At 42.7% G+C, this 18,953-nt stretch overlaps 1 protein-coding gene across 3 annotated transcripts in view; it reads right to left on the minus strand.

The window, feature by feature from the left end:
* The window catches only part of chdh (choline dehydrogenase), an 86,785-nt gene extending 68,291 nt beyond the window's left edge, over positions 1-18,494 (minus strand). For 2 of the 3 annotated variants that reach the window (XM_043708073.2, XM_043708071.2), the window contains exon 1: positions 18,414-18,494. The gene's annotated coding sequence lies outside the window, so the exon portion shown is untranslated. The remainder of the gene's footprint in view (positions 1-18,413) is intronic. The other variant, XM_043708072.2, reaches the window with a different exon arrangement.
* Positions 18,495-18,953: the final 459 nt, after the last annotated feature.

Raw genomic sequence — 18,953 nt, forward strand, 5'->3', positions numbered from 1 at the left:
AACAACTGCTTGCCCTAGATTGCAGTCCAAAATATTGTCAACATTAAAAAAAGACATGAGCAAGTCTAAATAACATGCGGCACTGCTTACTGCTCTGCCACTTCAACAACGGGCAATTCATGGTGCAAATAGCTCTCTCTTGCTAAAAGTGAGTCAGAGTTTTCTAACATTCAATATACCTCAGGGTTTTCTAACATTCAATATGCCAAGCAGTATTAACAGTGACACCAATTCTAGAAAAAGGGGCAGTTCTGGAATCTAGATGCATTTAGAAGGTGAGCCACAATCTGGCAGTATTTTAGCTTTGCAGGGGCTTGAAGACTTTTGAAAGGGGCTTGAAGACTTTTGAAAGGAGCTCAGATTTTGAGAATGTCAGCAGGGACCACACAGCTCAAGACAGGGGTTTGGCAAATGTCAGAATGTAAAGCCTGGCAGGTTTGAATGATTTAGTAGATAAGGAGATGCCTAAAAAGTTACAACCCAACTTGTCACTGAGCCCTTTAATAGCCCCTCAATCCTAAACAAGCATATTCTTTACCTATTAACTCCTTTCCCCCAAGCGATCCACAACTTTTTGTGTTCTCAATTGTCAGCCATCTGGGCCATTACATTGCAGCCCTTAAGCATATAAACCTACTCAATTTGTTCCTTAAAATTAGTGGATGACACTCTCATAGTACTCCAAGTTTGGGAGAAGATTTGTAGCTCGGGTGCTCGTTGTTGTGGTTCTTTTCGCCGAGCTGGGAATTTGTGTTGCAGACGTTTCATCCCCTGTCTAGGTGACATCCTCAGTGCTTGGGAGCCTCCTGTGAAGTGCTTCTGTGATGTTTCCTCTGGCATTTATAGTGATTTGTATCTGCCGCTTCCGTTTGTCAGTTCCAGCTGTCCGCTGCAATGGCCGGTATATTGGGTCCAGGTCGATGTGCTTATTGATTGAATCGGTGGATGAGTGCCATGCCTCTAGGAATTCCCTGGCTGTTCTCTGTTTGGCTTGTCCTATAATAGTAGTGTTGTCCCAGTCGAATTCGTGTTGCTTGTCATCTGAGTGTGTGGCTACTAAGGATAGCTGGTCGTGTCGTTTCGTGGCTAGTTGGTGTTCATGGATGCGGACCGTTAGCTACACACACAAAAGAAGTTGCATCAAGACACTGTTCAAAAGGGCCACAACACACTTCAGTACACCAGAACTGCAAAAAGAAGAAGGACACCTATACAATGTATTCGCCAAAAACGGGTACCCCGTAATTTCATCAACAGATGCCTAAGGGGAAGACAACAGAATGAGGACATGCCACAACCCAAAGGACTAGCCACACTACCATACATCAAAAACATTTCTGAACTGACAGCCAGACTACTGCGACCACTAGGAATCATAACAGCACACAAACCAACAGCCACTCTCAGGCAACAACTCACCAGGACGAAGGACCCGATACCCAGCATGAGCAAAACCAAAGTAGTGTACAAAATCCCATGCAAGGACTGCACAAAACACTACATAGGACAAACAGGAAGACAGCTCACAGTCCGCATCCATGAACACCAACTAGCCACAAAACGACATGACCAGCTATTCTTAGTAGCCACACACTCAGATGACAAGGAACATGAGTTCGACTGGGACAACACTACTATTATAGGACAAGCCAATCAAAGAACAGCCAGGGAATTCCTAGAGGCATGGCACTCATCCACAGATTCAAGCAATAAGCACATCGACCTGGACCCAATATACCGGCCACTGCAGCGGACAGCTGGAACTGACAAACGGAAGCGGCAGGTACAAATCACTATAAATACCGGAGGAAACATCACAGAAGCGCTTCACAGGAGGCTCCCAAGCACTGAGGATGACACCTAGGCAGGGGACGAAACGTCTGCAACACAAATTCCCAGCTCGGCGAACAGAACCACAACAACTCTCATAGTACATAATTTTCTGATATACTTTCTTAACATGTGCTCAAAATGTTCCAGTTCTGAGTATTATTGATGAAGTCATAGAATCATAGAATCCTTAGTGTGGAAACAAGCCAATTGGCCCACAAATACACACCGATCCTCCAAAGAATAACCTACCTAGACCCGTTCCCCTAATACTCTACATTTACCTCTGACTAATGCATCCAACCCACACATCCCTGAATACTATGGGCAATTTAGCGTGGCCAATTCACCTAACCTGTCTGGATTGTGGGAGGAAATCGGAGCACCCGGAGGGAATCTACGCAGACACAAAGGAAGTGTGCAAACTCCACACAGACAGTCGCCTGAGGTCCCTGGTGCTGTGAGGCAACAGTGCTAACCACTCAGCCACCGTGCCGCCAGGATTTATCCATCTTAAATATACAAAATTTAGTTGTTGAAAATTTATTCCAAATATTCAAAGTCATCAGTTTGTGCAGCTTCAGTTGTTACATAAATTCCTTAAGCCTCAATAATGCCTTCGAAGATCAATTTTTGAATTATTTCCAAAAACAATCTTAATAGGCAATTTCTTTATTTCCCTACTAATCTAAATATATCATGTAAGCAGCTGTTGAACACATTAGCCACTATCCATAATTGGATGGAGAAAATTGTATTTCTGATTCCCAAATTAAAGTGAGTAATAAATGACATTATTGGGCTTGGGATCTCAATACTTTCCTTGGTATACATAGATATTCTTGAACCTCTTTATATACTTGCTGGTAAAATCAGATAAAAAGTAGGAGATTGTATTTGATAGTTGTGAGCACTTAGCTTTCCTAGATATTAAATAGTGACCAGTTCATAACAGTATTTAAGAAGAATGAAATAAAGCTTCTGATGAAAAGTCACTAGCTTCAAATATTAACTCTGGGCTCAATCCTATTAGAGATCAACAAATGTCTTTTTTGGCAAATTTCATAGAGAGTTGCTGTCCATAAGGACTAGCAATGCTTTCTTGCACTGTCTTCCCAACTTTCCTCATTACATATGTATCACACCTATATCATGCCCATGCTTGTCCTATTCTCCCATCTGTTGTGAATGAGGCACTCACCACTACTGTGAAATCTCAGGATCCTAACAGTGGTGCCATCTTCAAAGTCCAGCCATGGACCTGGTCAAGCATTGTCAATCGGAGTTGCTTTTTACTGTGCACAGAGTGGGAGACCAACCACAAACCAATACTTTTCAAGGCATAGCTGACATTTCATTCCACAAGTGGACAGTCCTACACCAATTGCTGTTTAACAATCAAGCTGGTCAGCTTACCTATCCTTAGTATCATCTCATCTTACAACCCTAAGTCAATGCTATTCTTTCTCAATATCCAGAGTCGACCAGTAACTTTTCATTGTTCAATGTGGGACCATAACACAAAGGAAAGCCTTCAAACATTTCGAGCATTTTTATTCATCCATAGCAGAAGTCAACAATAAGCAAACAAACACATGCTGCATTTGCCTTTCAGAACAAAATGGTCACTTGCCTTCTGAGCACCACAGATTTACAATCAATGAGTGATCGCTACACTGGGTTCTCATCTACCAAAACTGGTGTCAATTATGTCCTGTCTGGCTTGTTGTGCTCAGTCATGCAGAGGGTGACATTCCAACTGCTCCATGTCTTCACCTTCCATCTGTCTCTCTCCCAGCTCTTTAACATCTATTACATCCCTCATTGCCTGCTTCAGTTGTCTATGATACCACAGTACACTCTACCTGTAATGTCCTACAAGGCTTCGCCCAAGACCAATCCGGTCATCAGAACCTCATCTTCAGGAAGCTATCCCATTCTTCACCATTGCTTTAGGTTAGAATGGGCTTCATTAAATTGATTAGGAGAAAGTGAGGACTGCAGATGCTGGAGGTCAGAGCTTAAAAATGTGTTGCTGGAAAAGCGCAGCAGGTCAGGCAGCATCAAAGGAGCAGGAGAATCGACGTTTCGGGCATAAGCCCTTCTTCAGGATTCCTGAAGAAGGGCTTATGCCCGAAACATCAATTGTTCTGTTCCTTTGATACTGCCTGACCTGCTGCGCTTTTCCAGCAACACATTTTTAAGCTTCATTAAATTGATGCTTAGCTTCAGTCAGGAGTTGTGTAATGGAACCATCAGCCATGTTTGCAGAAAGCAGCCTTTGCCTCCCAGTAACCATCTTTGTGCAAGGCATCCAGCCCAATGTTTTGTTCATTAACTACTCTGAGAAGCCTCTATCTTTCCATCTTTTCATCTTGCCAAGCTTCCTCTTGGCAATTACAGTCATGTTAATTATCAATTCTCTTATCTTTCTAGACTTTGTGCAGTTTTCCAAAGGATTGTTGCTGTGTTTACAGGACAGTTCATGATTACCAGCCAAAATTGGAGTCCTGTAAGCAAATCTCAGCACCACATCTTAAGAAGGATATATTGATCTTGGAGGGAGTACAACTTAGGTTTACAAAAATGATACCCAGTCTTCAGGGGCTAGGTTTTGAAGAGACATTATACAAATTAAGCCCATTTTCTCTAGAATTTAAAAGGTTGAGAGGTGATCTGATCAAAGTCTTCAAGGTATTAACAGGGTAGATAAAGATAAACTATTTCCACTGTTCAGAGATTTCAGAATGAGGGGGCATAGGCTAAAAATTAGGGCCAGACTGTTCAGGAAAGATGTTAGGAAGCTCTTCTACAGAAAAAGGGTGATAGAGGTTTGGAACTCTCCTCCACAAATGGCAGTTGACACTAGATTAATTGTTAAGTTTAAATCTGAGATATGTAATGTTTTGTTAAGCTAAGTTATTAAAAGATATGGGCTAAAGGCAGCTACATGGTGGTGGGCCACAGATTAGCTACGATCTCACTAATGACCTTCCCCTGCTCCTAAAAAATAGTGGCTTCTCTTATTTAAGAAACTTGACAGTCTTCTAGATATGACCTTATTTCTAAAGCAATACTATTTTTAAATCCTTCCATTAAACAACCTTCTGTCTCTTCCTCGGATTTCTGAACTTTTGCCCATAAAGTTCAGGAACTCATACAAGTGCATTAGGCCCAGCAGCTTTCACAGTTTCATAATCTGCAAACTATTCATTCAAAAGGATTAACTGCCTGCCAAAGGACTCCAATAAAAGCATTCAATTTACTCATAGCCACTGCAGCTTTATACGAATTTTCTTAAACGATACAAAACACATTTCAATTTCTTCCTCACAAAATGAATTTATGTACTAAGTGCATATTCCCTGTCAATTCAGAGCTAGGAGTTAAAGCTGACCCATCATTAAAATACTAGATGGCGGCAGAGTAAGACACTCCAACCAGAGGTTCTCTGTTCCACTCATTCTTTACTTTTCTGCTTTTCTGCATTTTTATTTATTCAACTACTGACTTACCCAAAGGGGAATGGAGGAGGCAACTGCAGACTGGAGTCCACCACCAGCGAGTCCACAGAGTGGAGGCCGATGCAAGGAAGCAGTCCCGGAGTGGAGGCCAGCACGGGGAATGAGGCCCAGAGAAATCTTACCTTGCAGCAGCTGAGAGTGAGTCCACAGCGGACTGGAGGCTTGGAGCAGAGATGGTTGTTGGACTGGGGTCTGACGTGGGTAGTCAGACCACGTGTGGAAGCCCCTACGCTAAGCTACTGTAATGTAATGTTTATTTGTAATTTGCTTGTCTGACTATAATGTCTTTCCTTTTAACATAATATATTTTTTAACTTCTACTATGAATCACTGTAAAGTAATGCAATTACTTTTTTTATTCTTCTTTTTGTATCTAAGATTTGTACCAAGGTACTAAAGTTGGCACCATAAGAGGTGACATTGTAAACTTTTCAATGTACTCCTGTACTTTAGTACACGTGACAATAAAGGAAAATCTATTTCTAATTCATTAAATTTCCTAAAACAAAGAAATACAGATAGTGGAAATCTAAAATAAAAATAAACATTGCTGGAGAAACACAATAATATCTGTAGAAAGAAAGCAGAGTTAACTTTTCAAGTCCAATGACTCTTTTTCGAAACTGATAGAAACTAAGAAATGATGGTATGTTTGCTGAAGACCAGGAGTCAAGTGGGGGAGGGGGTGAGATTTGCCTGATTTTCCGTGTTCATGTAATTATAGATTTTTACTGATCATTTCAATTAAATTATCTGGCTTCCTTCTGTCTGTGCAATTTAAGACTGTCCCTATCTAATTTTTCCTTTTCTCTATAAAACTCAATTTCTACTCTTTCATTTCTCGTTCTTTTTAAACTCACCCTGTCTCATTTGCAATTTAATCCTATGATTTTTTTTATTATTTCTTCTTTCCTCAAGGTTCAGATATTGAGTCATTACTACAGCTACTTTCTTCTTCTAAATATCCAGTTTTAAATTTATTTCCAACATTTCCATGATTATCTTTGAATGAACCTTCGTTACCTGTTAGTTACAAGCACCCAAAGATAGATACCATCTTGTGAGAAAGACTTCCACAATAGACACAACCATGTTAGCAATGAATGCACCAGGGATCACTGTGTAATCTTATTCATTTAAACTGTAGTAAATCCAAGTGCATTCATCTCAGCATGTGGATTCAAAATTCTGGATGAGCTTCCAACTTGTAACAATCCTCATAGAATTTCTTTTCAAAAGTTTCCAATCTCAAACTTCAGGTCAAAGGCATGACAAGATTTCAAGTTTTAAGACTTGCAAATTTTATAAGGCTTCTTCAAAGCAAAAGCTAAAAGCAACATTGATAAAATACTACTTTAGTTCGCAATTTAAACTCTAAAACCCTGCATTTGACAGTTAAAATGACTAAGAATCTTGTTCCACAGTTATACCTCACTTGGTCCCTTAATTAGGTAGTTTTCTTTCCACGAAGAATCATCCAAAGTGATTATTTTCTAACTTTTCTTCTTCCAATTGAAGAACTTCAGACTCCCAAAATGACATTCACTGTGTGCTCCAGTGGAGATCCCTCCCTCTAGCTAAAGCTAGATGAATCTTCCAGCTCATAAGTTTGGTCTCTTCAATCAGAGCATGAGATCCCGCCCACATTTTGCATGATGAACAACAGAAACTTGATTCTTCTACCTCTTTGCACTTCCCTCAGATTCTTGCAGACTGACTTTATCTGTAAGGTTCAGTGGAATTCTTAGAAAACCTGTAACCTGGCCTAAAATTTGGCCATTGTATAAGGTAGAAATTCCAACTGACTATCCTCTAGACCCCTCAAAATTAATTGTATCTTTAAATTAAGTAGACAAATTAATCATTTACAAAACCTAACATTTTTTATACTTCCCTGGGACTTGGAAACTAACAGGGAGGAGAGAGTGAGGACTGCAGATGCTGGAGATCAGAGCTTAAAAATGTGTTGCTGGAAAAGCGCAGCAGGTCAGGCAGCATCAAAGGAACAGGAGAATCGACGTTTCGGGCATAAGCCCTTCTTCAGGATTCCTGAAGAAGGGTTTATGCCCGAAACGTCGATTGTCCTGTTCCTTTGATACTGCCTGACCTGCTGCGCTTTTCCAGCAACACATTTTTAAGCTTCATTAAATTGATGCTTAGCTTCAGTCAGGAGTTGTGTAATGGAACCATCAGCCATGTTTGCAGAAAGCAGCCTTTGCCTCCCAGTAACCATCTTTGTGCAAGGCATCCAGCCCAATGTTTTGTTCATTAACTACTCTGAGAAGCCTCTATCTTTCCATCTTTTCATCTTGCCAAGCTTCTTGTTGCTGGAAAAGCACAGCAGGTCAGGCAGCATCAAAGGAACAGGAAAATCAACGTTTCAGGCATAAGCCCTTCTTCAGGAATGAGGAGAGTGTGCCAAACAGGCTAAGATAAAAGGTATGGAGGAGGGACTTGGGGGAGGGGTGTTGGGAATACGATAGGTGGAAGGAGGTTAAGGTGAGGGTGATAGGCCGGAGAGGGGGTGGGGGCGGAGAGGTCGGGAAGAAGATTGCAGGTCAAGAAGGTGGTGTGAGTCTGAGGGTTGGGACTGAGAAAAGGTTGGGGGGGGGGGAATGAGAAATCTGGAGAAATCTGCATTCATCCCTTGTGTTTGGAGGGTTCCTAAGCGGAAGATGAGGCGCTCTTCCTCCAGGCATCATGTTGCCATGGTCTGGCGATGGAGAAAGCCAAGGACCTGCATGTCCTCGGCGGAGTGGGAGGGGGAGTTAAAGTGTTCAATCACGGGGCGGTTGGGTTGGTTGGTGCGGGTGTCCCAGAGATGTTCTCTGAAATGTTCTGCAAGTAGGCGGCCTGTCTCCCCAATGTATAGGAGTTTACATTTTTAAACTTGGAAACTAACAGTCTATCTACTGTCAGGATAACATTCTGGTTATTGTTTATGGTTAAAAATCACACAACACCAGGTTATAGTCCAACAGGTTTAATTGGAAGCACACTAGCTTTCGGAGTGACGCTCCTTCATCAGGTGCCAATCACCTGATGAAGGAGCGTCACTCCGAAAGCTAGTGTGCTTCCAATTAAACCTGTTGGACTATAACCTGGTGTTGTTTGATTTTTAACTTTGCTCACCCCAGTCCAACACCGGCATCTCCGAATCGTCATTGTTTATAGCTGTGAATATGCTTCTTCCCAGTAAAACAATCTGACCCCTCTTTAACCTTCAACAACCAAACCACCTCGGTACATTATCAGCAGAATTCAGAACATGTCACAGAATCACTTATATTCCTCTATTTTAGGGTAAAATAAAGAAATAGGCCCAAATAGTACAATCTTAGAAAACCTTGTACAAGAGAGATAACATGTTGTTGAACTTTTAGTAGGCTTTGACAACTGCTGTTGCCCAGTGATCTGAATTGTGAGATCAGCTATTTAGTATAAGATGAAGGAATAGAAATTTGTATATCTAAATTTGCAGATTACATTAAAACAGGAGGCACAGTAAATGGGAGCAGGATATTACAAAGAATCTGAAACTGATTAGGGGGGAAAACTGTGACAAGGAGTTTAAAATCGGGAAGCACAATATCATTCTATTTGGAACAGAGTAAAATAAATCAGTTTTTCAATGATCAGGGATGAGGCAAATTGTCAAGGCTCCACTGATAGCACTTTTCAGATCCATGACAACTATCAAGAAGGACAAAGGCTGAAGTTACAGGGGAACACTACCACCTGTAAATTCTCCTTTAAGCCAAACGACACCCTAATTTAGAACTAAATCACCATTGCATCATTGTCACTGGGTCAAAACCTGAACCGCCCCACTGATACCACTGAGTGTGTATCGACAACAGTTCAAGGTGGTGACTCACCCATTCTTCTCAAGAGCAATTAGTGCTGAGCCATAAATAGTAGCTTTTCAAGTGACATTTATACCCAGAGAACAAGGGTCTGCATGTCCAAGAATACAAATCACTAAAAGCTGATGTAATGTACAAAAAGCAAAGACTTCATGGAGTCTTGATCTTTATCTCAAAAGGTGATTGAAAATTGAGAAACCACTGAGAGGAAGGATCTGTAATAGACAGCTTTAAGCAGGGAACTTCGGGAGGGTTATGTGAATCTGTTAAAGAGTGACTTGTTAAGGTAGTCACAGAATCACAAAACTGTAACAGTGTGGGTTACCACCATTCAACCCATTGAGTCTGCGCCAGTTTCCAACGAGCCTTATAAGTTAGTGCCATTCTCTTGCCTTTATCCCATAGCATTGTACATTGCTTTTATTCAAATAATCATCAAATGCTGTCCTAATAGCTCAATTGATACCGCATCCACCACACTTCCAGGCTGTACATTCCAGACATGAGTCGTTCGCTGTGTGCAGAAAGGGAAGGAGCAATGGTAATTTAAATCAAGGAGCAATGATAAATCAATAGGTATATTCATCACAGTAATGAATTAGATTCAATAACTAATCACAGGATATAAACATTAAAGGGATTGAACTAAAAGAACATTTGCATAGGCATGTATAATATAGAAACAACCAATTATTTAGAACTTTTAACTTTGTAAAACTACATAAGGTAGTTCACAGGAATAATATCAAACAAAACTTGATACCAAGCCACTTAGAGATACTAGGATGGAAACAATGCAGGTGCTGAGGTGTATATATAAGATAGTTAGTGGGAGGTTTGGAGAGGAAATTTCAGTGTCAGGCCCTGGCAGCTTACAGCACAGTTGTCAATTAAAACCATGAATGCACACAAAGGGCCAAAATTGGAGGAGTACAAGAAATCTCAGAAGGCTGGAGGCGATTAGACAGATGGGAACAACTTGATATCAAGGATGGAAGTTTTAAAATAGGCACTGCTTCCCTGAGATCCAATGTAGGTCAACAAACACAGGTGAATGGGACCAAGAGGGAGTTAGTAAATGAGCAGCAGATGTTTTTAATGCTCAACTTGAGAGTGTGTCTCGTGTGAGGGAAGAAAAGGATGGATAGAAAATCTCCAGGATTATGACATACAAACTGGCTTAAAGTGCTGAATACAGATCAGGATTACATCTACTTGGGAGTACAGTCTAAAACTGCACTTTGAGTACGGGGGGCCAAAAGACTATACAAAAGCAGAATAACGTGCTGAAATGTACAGATAATGTGATTAGAAAGTTCGAGGAATAAGCAGACATTTTCACAACCTCCAACGTGAGTCTCAGATAGCACACTGCCTCCCTTCCGACGGTGTACAGGATACTGAATGTTTGCTCAATAAGCACACCGACCTGGACCCAATATACCAACCACTGCAACGGACAGCTGGAACTGACAACCGGAAGCGGCAGATTCAAACCACTATAAATATCGGAGGAAACATCACAGAAGCGCTTCACAGGAGGCTCCCAAGCACTGAGGATGTCACCTAGACAGGGGACGAAACGTCTGCAACACAAATTCCCAGCTCAGCGAACAGAACCACAACAGTTAACTCTGACGAGCAATTTAGAGATGGAGGGGGTATGAGGGCATCGGATTCCTAGAATCAGTTCAAAAATAGGAAGAATTTAAATAAAATGGACAGGATGAAACTTAATAGGGCTGGGACCAATATATTCATGTTAAATTTAAACTCATTTGGTGCGGTGTTGGTGTTGAGATAGCTCAGGTTGAAGCATTAATGATATGAAAGTGTGCATAGAGGCCAGACAGACAAATGGCATTAAAATAAAAACTGTAGTAAAAATAGGAAGGAATTAACGAGGAGTAAAAATGACAAAAATAAAACAAAGAGCTGCAGGTACTGAAGATCTGAAACAAACAAAAAACAGGAATTGCTGGAGAAATTCAGCAGGTCCAGCATCAGTAAAGAGAAAACAGAGTTGACATTTCGAATCAAGGAAATACAGCAAATCAAAATATGCTTGAAGTGTACATGTGTAAATTGTTGGAGTGTGATGATTAAGGCTGGTGACCTGCAGGAACAAGTAGCTACATGGAACTAAGTAATCAAAACAAGAAAAAGAGGGATGTGTCAGTTACTTTAAAAAAAAATTCACACGGCACTAGTAAGTGATAAAGTACTTCACGGTTCCAAAATGTATTTGGTTTGAATTAAGGAACAATAGAGGAACTATTACACTTCTATATATACTATAGCTCAACAGACAGAATGAATAGAGCAGCAGGTTTGCAAGCATATTGTTGCAAAATGCAATACATTTAGAGTTATGATAATGGAGGACTTCAATTATTCTAACTTAGCAGGGAAAATAAGAGTTAACGCCAAAAAAGTGGAGGAATTCTTGAAATATTTGTCATAAAACTTTCTTGATGAGTTTGTTTCCAACTTAATGAGGAAGGGTTAGGTCTAGTTAGAGGGAATGCTGCCTTCCCATACATTTTCAAGGCAATGATGATGGCTTGAAGACGAAAGAGATAGTGCACTTGGTGCTGGAAATGGGGTTCACTGTGGACATGACAGTCCTGCCAATGGGACCTATGCAGATCACTGCACAAATAATCATTTTATCCAATGTCCATCATTCATTTCAGCTGAGTTCCTCCTAACTCCCCATCTCTACCAACTGGGGGAGGCAAGGTCAGGGATTGCACCTATCTCACTCAGTCTCAGGGAAACCCATGTCTACGACATAAACTTCTTCTCGTGCCAGATCTGCAGCCACCTGGCTTAGGAGGAGGTTATCAGCAGGGATTTTATGTGACACACAAAGGAGCTGCCTATCACATCCTTTGGATGGCAGAAAGCAAGGAGGTATGTTACATATAAACTAACCCACCTCCAAAGCTGTCAAAGCCGTGCAGTCAGCTGCCACACCTATCCACTGCAATCCACATCAGACCCCAGAAGGACACCCTATGCTGACAGTAAATACCTAGGAGAAAGTGAGGACTGCAGATGCTGAACAGTCAGAGTCAAAAAGTGTGACACTGTAGAAGGTACAACAAGTCAGGCAGCGTCCAAGGAGCAAGCACAGCAGGTCAGGCAGCGTCCAAGGAGCAACTACAGCAGGTCAGGCAGCGTCCGAGAAGCAAGCACAGCAGGTCAAGCAGTGTCCGAGGAGCAAGCACAGCAGGTCAGGCAGTGTCCAAGGAGCAAGCACAGCAGGTCAGGCAGCATCTGAGGAGCAAGCACAGTAGGTCAGGCAGCATCTGAGGAGCTGATTTCAAACAGCAAATACCACCAAGGCTGCTAGTGAGGTGAGAGACCATATTGCTCACCCAGACCACTTTTGGAAAGGCATTGAGTGATTAGGGATAGTCAGCATAGCTTTGAGCGAGGGAAATCATGTCTCACAAACGTCATTGAGTTTTTTGAGGAAGTAATCAAGAAGGATGATAAGGGCAGAGTAGTAGACATTGTTTACTTGGAGTTGAGAGTGTGGAGCTGGAAAAGCACAGCAGGTCAGACAACATCCGATGAGCAGGAGAATCAATGTTTCGGGCAAAAGCTTGTCTATCTTGTCTATCCTTTTCCATCACTATTTTAAATCTAATAGAATTATGGTCCCTGGCCCCAACGTGCTCCCCCACTGACACCTCAGTCACCTACCCTGCCTTATTTCCCAAGTGTAGGTCAAGTTTTGCACCTTCTCTTGTAGGTACATCCACATACTGAATCAGGAAATTTTCTTGTACACACTTGTGAGGTATTGCATTTTGGTAATTCACAAAGTCAGGATTTGCATGATTAAAAGTAGGGCCTTGAGTAGAACACAGAGATCTAGGGGTTCACATACATGATTCTTTGAAGTTTGCATCACATGTAAACACGGTGGTTAAGAAGGCATTTAGCACATTTGCCATCATTGCTCAGTCATTTGAGTATAGGATTTGGGACGTCACGTTGATGTTGTACAGGACGTTGGTGAGGCCTGTTCTGGAGTGTTATGTCCAGTTCTGGTTGCCGTTATACGAAGGGTATTATTAAGCTGGAGAGGGTTCAGAAAAGATTTAGCAGGATGTTGTTGGGAATGGAGAGGTGACTTATAACGAGAGGCTGGATAGGCTTGTACGTTTTTCACTAGAACATATGAGGTTGAAGGGTGACCTTATCGAGGTTTAAAAAATCAGATGAGTATAGACAAGGTGAATGCAGGTGTCTTTTCCCTAGGGTAGGGGCTTTCAAGACTAAGGGGCAAATTGTTTAGGTTGGGAGAAAGATTTAAAAAAGACATGAGGGGCAACTTTTTTTTTTACACAGTGTATGTATGTGGAATGAACTTCCAAAGGAAGTGATGGATGAGGGTAGGTACAATGTTTAAAACACATTTGAATAAGCACATGAATAAAAAATGTTTGAAGGGATATGGGCAAAGCACAGGCAGGTGGGAATAATTCAGTTTGGAATTATGGTTGACATGGACTGGTTGGACCCAAGGATCTGGTTCATGCTGCATGACTGTACGACTCTAAGATTAGATGATGAGTATCATTCTCATGATCAGAAAAAGACATCTGACAGTGACTCATGAATTTCTACTCCGAACCTCATGAGCCTTTGAATTTTAGACACATTTCGTCGCTCAGATCTGTCTCTTGTACACCGCTACAGATGTCTCGTGATCTTATAGCACCCTTTCACTTTGGAAGACGACTGTGTCTTATCTGGCCAGTTATATTCAATTTGAATGCAGCCATTCTGCAAGTTTTACACAATAAGATGTCAGGTTTGATTCAGGTTGGGTTTGGAAGTGGCCATTTCAGCTCCATATTCCTCATGTTCATAGACCCAGCCAATCTACGGAGGATGTGAGAGTCCAAAGAGACTTTCCTGACAACATGTTTCCTCCCACAGTCCAAAGATGTGCACGTCAGGTGAATTGGCCATGCTAAATTGCCCGTAGTGTTAGGTAAGGGGTAAATGTAGGGATATGGGTGGGTTGCGCTTCGGCGGGGCGACGTGGACTTGTTGGGCCGAAGGGCCTGTTTCCACACTGTAAGTAATCTAATCTAATCTAATCCTCTGCAAGAGTCAACTGAAATAAATATTCTGCCTTCTGCTCACCCATGACAGATGAGTGCCTTGCCAGAAGAACTCCGGTCCATCAGGTGCAGTACGACATGCCTCCTCTATCTGGACATCTATCTTTGCAATCCTGGCCAACAAATTGGCAAGAGTTGGAAACCAAGGTGATCACTTGTTCAAGATGCTGGACAGGACTGCTCCAGAATATTGTTCATAAATCAGCTGATTGCCATGACATTGTGGCACTGGATGAGCACCTTAATCCCATCCCAGAGTCTGTCACAATTGTACAGAGAAAACCGAGATTTTCCAGGACAGAAAGCAATACAAGGTTGCTGCCAAAGTATTGAGTCTCCAGTCTCGGCAAAACTATGAGGCACTGGGGCATTTCAGATAGAAACTTTCCACCATTAGACTCTGCAATGTTGTTATCTTTGCCATTGAGCGTCCTCCAAAGTTATGTGCACTGATGACAAATTTCTTCCATCAGGTGCACAATCAGAACATTGATATGCAGTTTCAGTTAATGGAGCAAATAAGCCTTCAGATATTCTTTCTGCAATTGCCTGTCTTTTATCCAGACCTGATCAAGATTTAGGACATAGACACTTTATGCCAGAGCTCTCCCCCAGGATGAGTAGTGACTGTTGTTTGAGAGGAGCTGTGCCCTTCATCAGCTGGGGGTTAGGTGGATAGTAGAGGAGACGGCTTAGGATGCTGGAGTGATCTGACGTGTTAGATGGTGAAAGAACTGGCTGGATGACCCCAAACAATTGGCATTTAGCACCTCAGTTAATTTCCAGTACACAAAGTCATATAGAGCTTCATGACTGTGGGACTTAACCTGAAAATACACAGAGTATCAAGACAGTGTATACTGAACATCTTCATCCTATCTTCATAAATCAATCTTTCATCCCAGGAATGAATCATATAAGCTTTCTCTGAACTGTTTCTAAAATACCTATCTTTTTCAAATAAGGAAACCAAAATACTGAGCTAAGAAATAAACTTTCTCACACAGTAACTATTAAGGATATGAAATGTACTGACTGGAAGAGTGGTGGTGATAGGTTTATTATGGACTTCAAAAGGGTTTTGTATGATTATTTTGAGAGTTTGTGCAAGGGAACAGGAAGGAAGTAGAAAACTGGCAGTAAGTAATGTTGCTCATTCGAAGAGTCAGTGCAGACACAATGAGCCAAATGGTCTCCTTCTACTCCATAATACTTCTGTGAAAAAAGGGCATAGTACTACAGATGTGGTCTCAACAAAGTCCCGTGCATCTGCAGCAAAATGTATCTACTTTCACATTCCACACCTCTTGCAATGTCAACATTCTGTATGCCTCCTTATTCATTTGGTGTGTCTGCACATTCATTTTTTGTTCTCATACCAGAACACCCAGATTCTTTAATTCAAGTGAGTTCTACAACATCTCTGTTCAAATAATGTACTCCATTCCTGTGCTTCCTACCAAAACGGTCAAGTTCACATTTTCCTACATTATTCAATCGGTCAAATTTTTGCCCATCGACTTGACCTATCCAGATCTCTTTGCAAACTCTGTACATCCTCTTGACAACTTACTTTCCTTGTTATTTTGGTATCAGAGACAAAAGAAAACTGCAGATGCTGGAATCCAAAACAGACAGGCAAAAGGCTAGAAGAACACAGCAAGTCAGACAGCTTCAGGAGGTGGAGAAGTTGATGTTTCAGGTGTCACCCTTCTTCAGGACTGGGGATGAGTGTTGGGGGAGCGGTGGGGGCAAGGTGGTGAAGTGGGGATAGGTGAAGACAGGTAGAGGGTACAACCTGGTTGGTCAATAGGAGGAATGAATCTAAATGGTGGCAGGGAGCAGTGGAAGGAATGGGGAGGAGCTAGGAAGGGAGGCTATTTGAAATTGTAGAACTCAATGTTGAGTCCTCCAGGCTTTAGGCTGCCCAGACGGAAGATGAGGTGCTGGTGCTCCAATTTGCGCTGTGGTTCATTTAGGCATTGGAGGAGGCCAAGGATGGCCATGACAGAAAGGGAGTGATTGGGGGAATTGAAATGGGCAGTGACTGGGAGGTCCAGTTCTCCCCTGCAGACTCGGCTGCGATGCTCGGTGAACCATTCCCTAAGTTTACGTTCGGTCTCCCCAGTGTAAAGACCACACTGAGAGCAATGATGCAGTAAACTAGTTTGGAAGAGACAGTTTGGGGCCCTGGATGGGGGGTTAGTGTACTGGCAGGTTTTGCATCTTTTGCGGTTGCAGGGGAAGGTACCTGGGAGCTCGGTGGGGAGTGGCACAAACCAAGGACTGTTAAAGGGAATGGTACTTGTGGAAGGCAGAGAGGGGTGGGAGAGGAAGATGTTCTTGGTGGTGGGATCTAGTTGGAGTTGGCAGAAGCGTTTAAGGAAGATGCATTGGATGCGGAGACTGGTAGTTGAGGACCCGGGGGCCTCTGTCTTTTAATACGTTGGGGGAGGGCAGTTTATAGCAGTGGAACGGGGAATAGATGTAGTGTGGCAGAGGGGTGTCTGGATGGGGGGGGAAGAGAAGGAAAGCACATTGTTCAAAATAGGTGGACACCTGGGATGCTCGCGAGTGGAATGTTTCCTTGTCCAAGCAGATGTGGCAGAGGAATTGGGAGAATGCGAGGAAGTTCTTGCAGGTGTCAGCAGCAAATTAGATCCATGCCTGCATTCAATAAAAAGAATGGAAGCTCCAAACTACGATAGGTCAATAAGGTAATGGGCTAACTTTAGAAGGCTCAAGTGTCAGAATAAGACGACTAAAAAAATGGAATTCAGGGTGAAGAGAAAGAGGAAGACTCGACAATGGGATTTTGGGAATGGAAGAATTTAGGGGAGAAAAGTAAATTGGGAGGGCTAGGGAGAGAAGCAGAGGTAAAAGAGAGGCTCAGTAGAGAATGGAGAATGAGAGTCAGAAACATGAGGGTGAACTGGAGTTCACCAGAGGATGATTAGGGAATCAGAAGTCGGGCTTAAGGCTAAGGCAAGGCTGAAGATATCAGGGTTCAGAATTTCCTGCAGAGCCATGAGCAGCAGCAACATAGTAAATGAGAATAGCATGAAGATAGGTGCGGTGAGCAAACAGATAAATGAAACTGGGCATTTAAAAGGCATTTGTATAAGTACACGAATAAAATAAGAGCCAAGCACAGGCAGATGGGTCTCACTTAGTTTGCGATTATCAATGGCATGGATTGGTTGGACCAAAGGGTCTGTTTCCATGCTGTATGACCCAATGGCTCTATAACCAGAATCATAGCCATCACTGATATGAGTTTCCTGTGGGTAAATGGTAAAAGGTTGACTCAACTGGATGGAAATCAAGGATTTTCACTGGAAGGAGAAAGAGTTTTGAGTTAGGGTTATTAGATCATGGAAAGCATCAGTACAAGTGGGTATTTAAGTAGAGACTTTAAAATCAGTTAAAGGCAATGGGATCATTATTTGAAAATGAAACATTTAACAGTAACCGAGGCAAAGTGAGTGCTAGCCGCAGCTGAGAACTATGAGACTCTGAGTATTACCAGAATCACCTGCAATTGTGCAGAAACTGGCTTAGTCCAACAAAGTAGGGTGCATCGGTGATTTATGCTCAACACCAGCCTCTTCGCAGTGGGTGGGATCTAAATTCTCCCCAACACCCACTCTCGTTTCCCCCCCCCCCCCCAGCCCCCGAACTGAAAAAAAGGGGGGAACCCTGAACAAAATAAACGGAATAACAGTCGCAGCTGACACCGTTCTGAAGGCGGTCCCAAGAATACCTCCAGCCTGAGCTGGTCAAGGCAGATTCCAGGGAATGCAAAGGAATCTCACTAAACATGAGGCCCTCCGCCTGGGGGTGGTGGGTGCTCACCCTCGGGGCCTGTGTGTCCACCGAGTGGCGAGCTGCAAATCCCTGTAACTTTCAAAACTATACTGCTTCCCTTTAACCGCTGCTTGAAAATTTCGACTCAATAAAACATTTTAGACAACATGAACCGAACCGAACCGAACCGACCACACCACTTTGGAGAAGGTGCCAGCCAGGATCACGCATCCACTCACCCCCGCCCCTTTCTGCTTTGTCCACCGACCGTTGGAATCGCGATCGCCGGCTGAGCGCGACCCGGGGTGGATCGCCCCCCTGGAATGGAATGGAGCGGCTCCCGCTGGGTGGTTGGCGTCGTGCGGAGCCGGATTACACGGATCGGACTGCCGCCCAGGTCACATCACTGAACGAGTCCTGAGATGATTTGCGGCTCAGGTTGAGGTTCTGGATGTAAGTTTGCTCGCTGAGCTGGAAGATTCGAAAACGAACCTTCCAGCTCAGCCAGCAAACTTAAAATCAGAATATTGTAGGACACAGAATTCCCTGGACCATCGGAGGCTGAGGGGGTAACCTTATAGAGGTTTATAAAATCATGAAGGGCATGAATAGTGTAAATAGACAAGGTATTTTTCCTGGGGTCGGGGAGTCCAGAACTAGAGGGCATAGTTTACAGTGAGAGGGGAAAGATATAAAAGAGACCTAAGGGGCAGCGTTTTCACACAGAGGGTGGTACGTGTATGGAATGAGGAAGTGGTGGAGGCTAGTACGATTGCAAC

Source organism: Chiloscyllium plagiosum, unplaced genomic scaffold, assembly GCF_037043375.1.
Source record: "Chiloscyllium plagiosum isolate Xiang-an unplaced genomic scaffold, Cpla_swu_hap1 HiC_scaffold_14, whole genome shotgun sequence".
In the NCBI taxonomy this organism is placed as follows: domain Eukaryota; kingdom Metazoa; phylum Chordata; class Chondrichthyes; order Orectolobiformes; family Hemiscylliidae; genus Chiloscyllium; species Chiloscyllium plagiosum.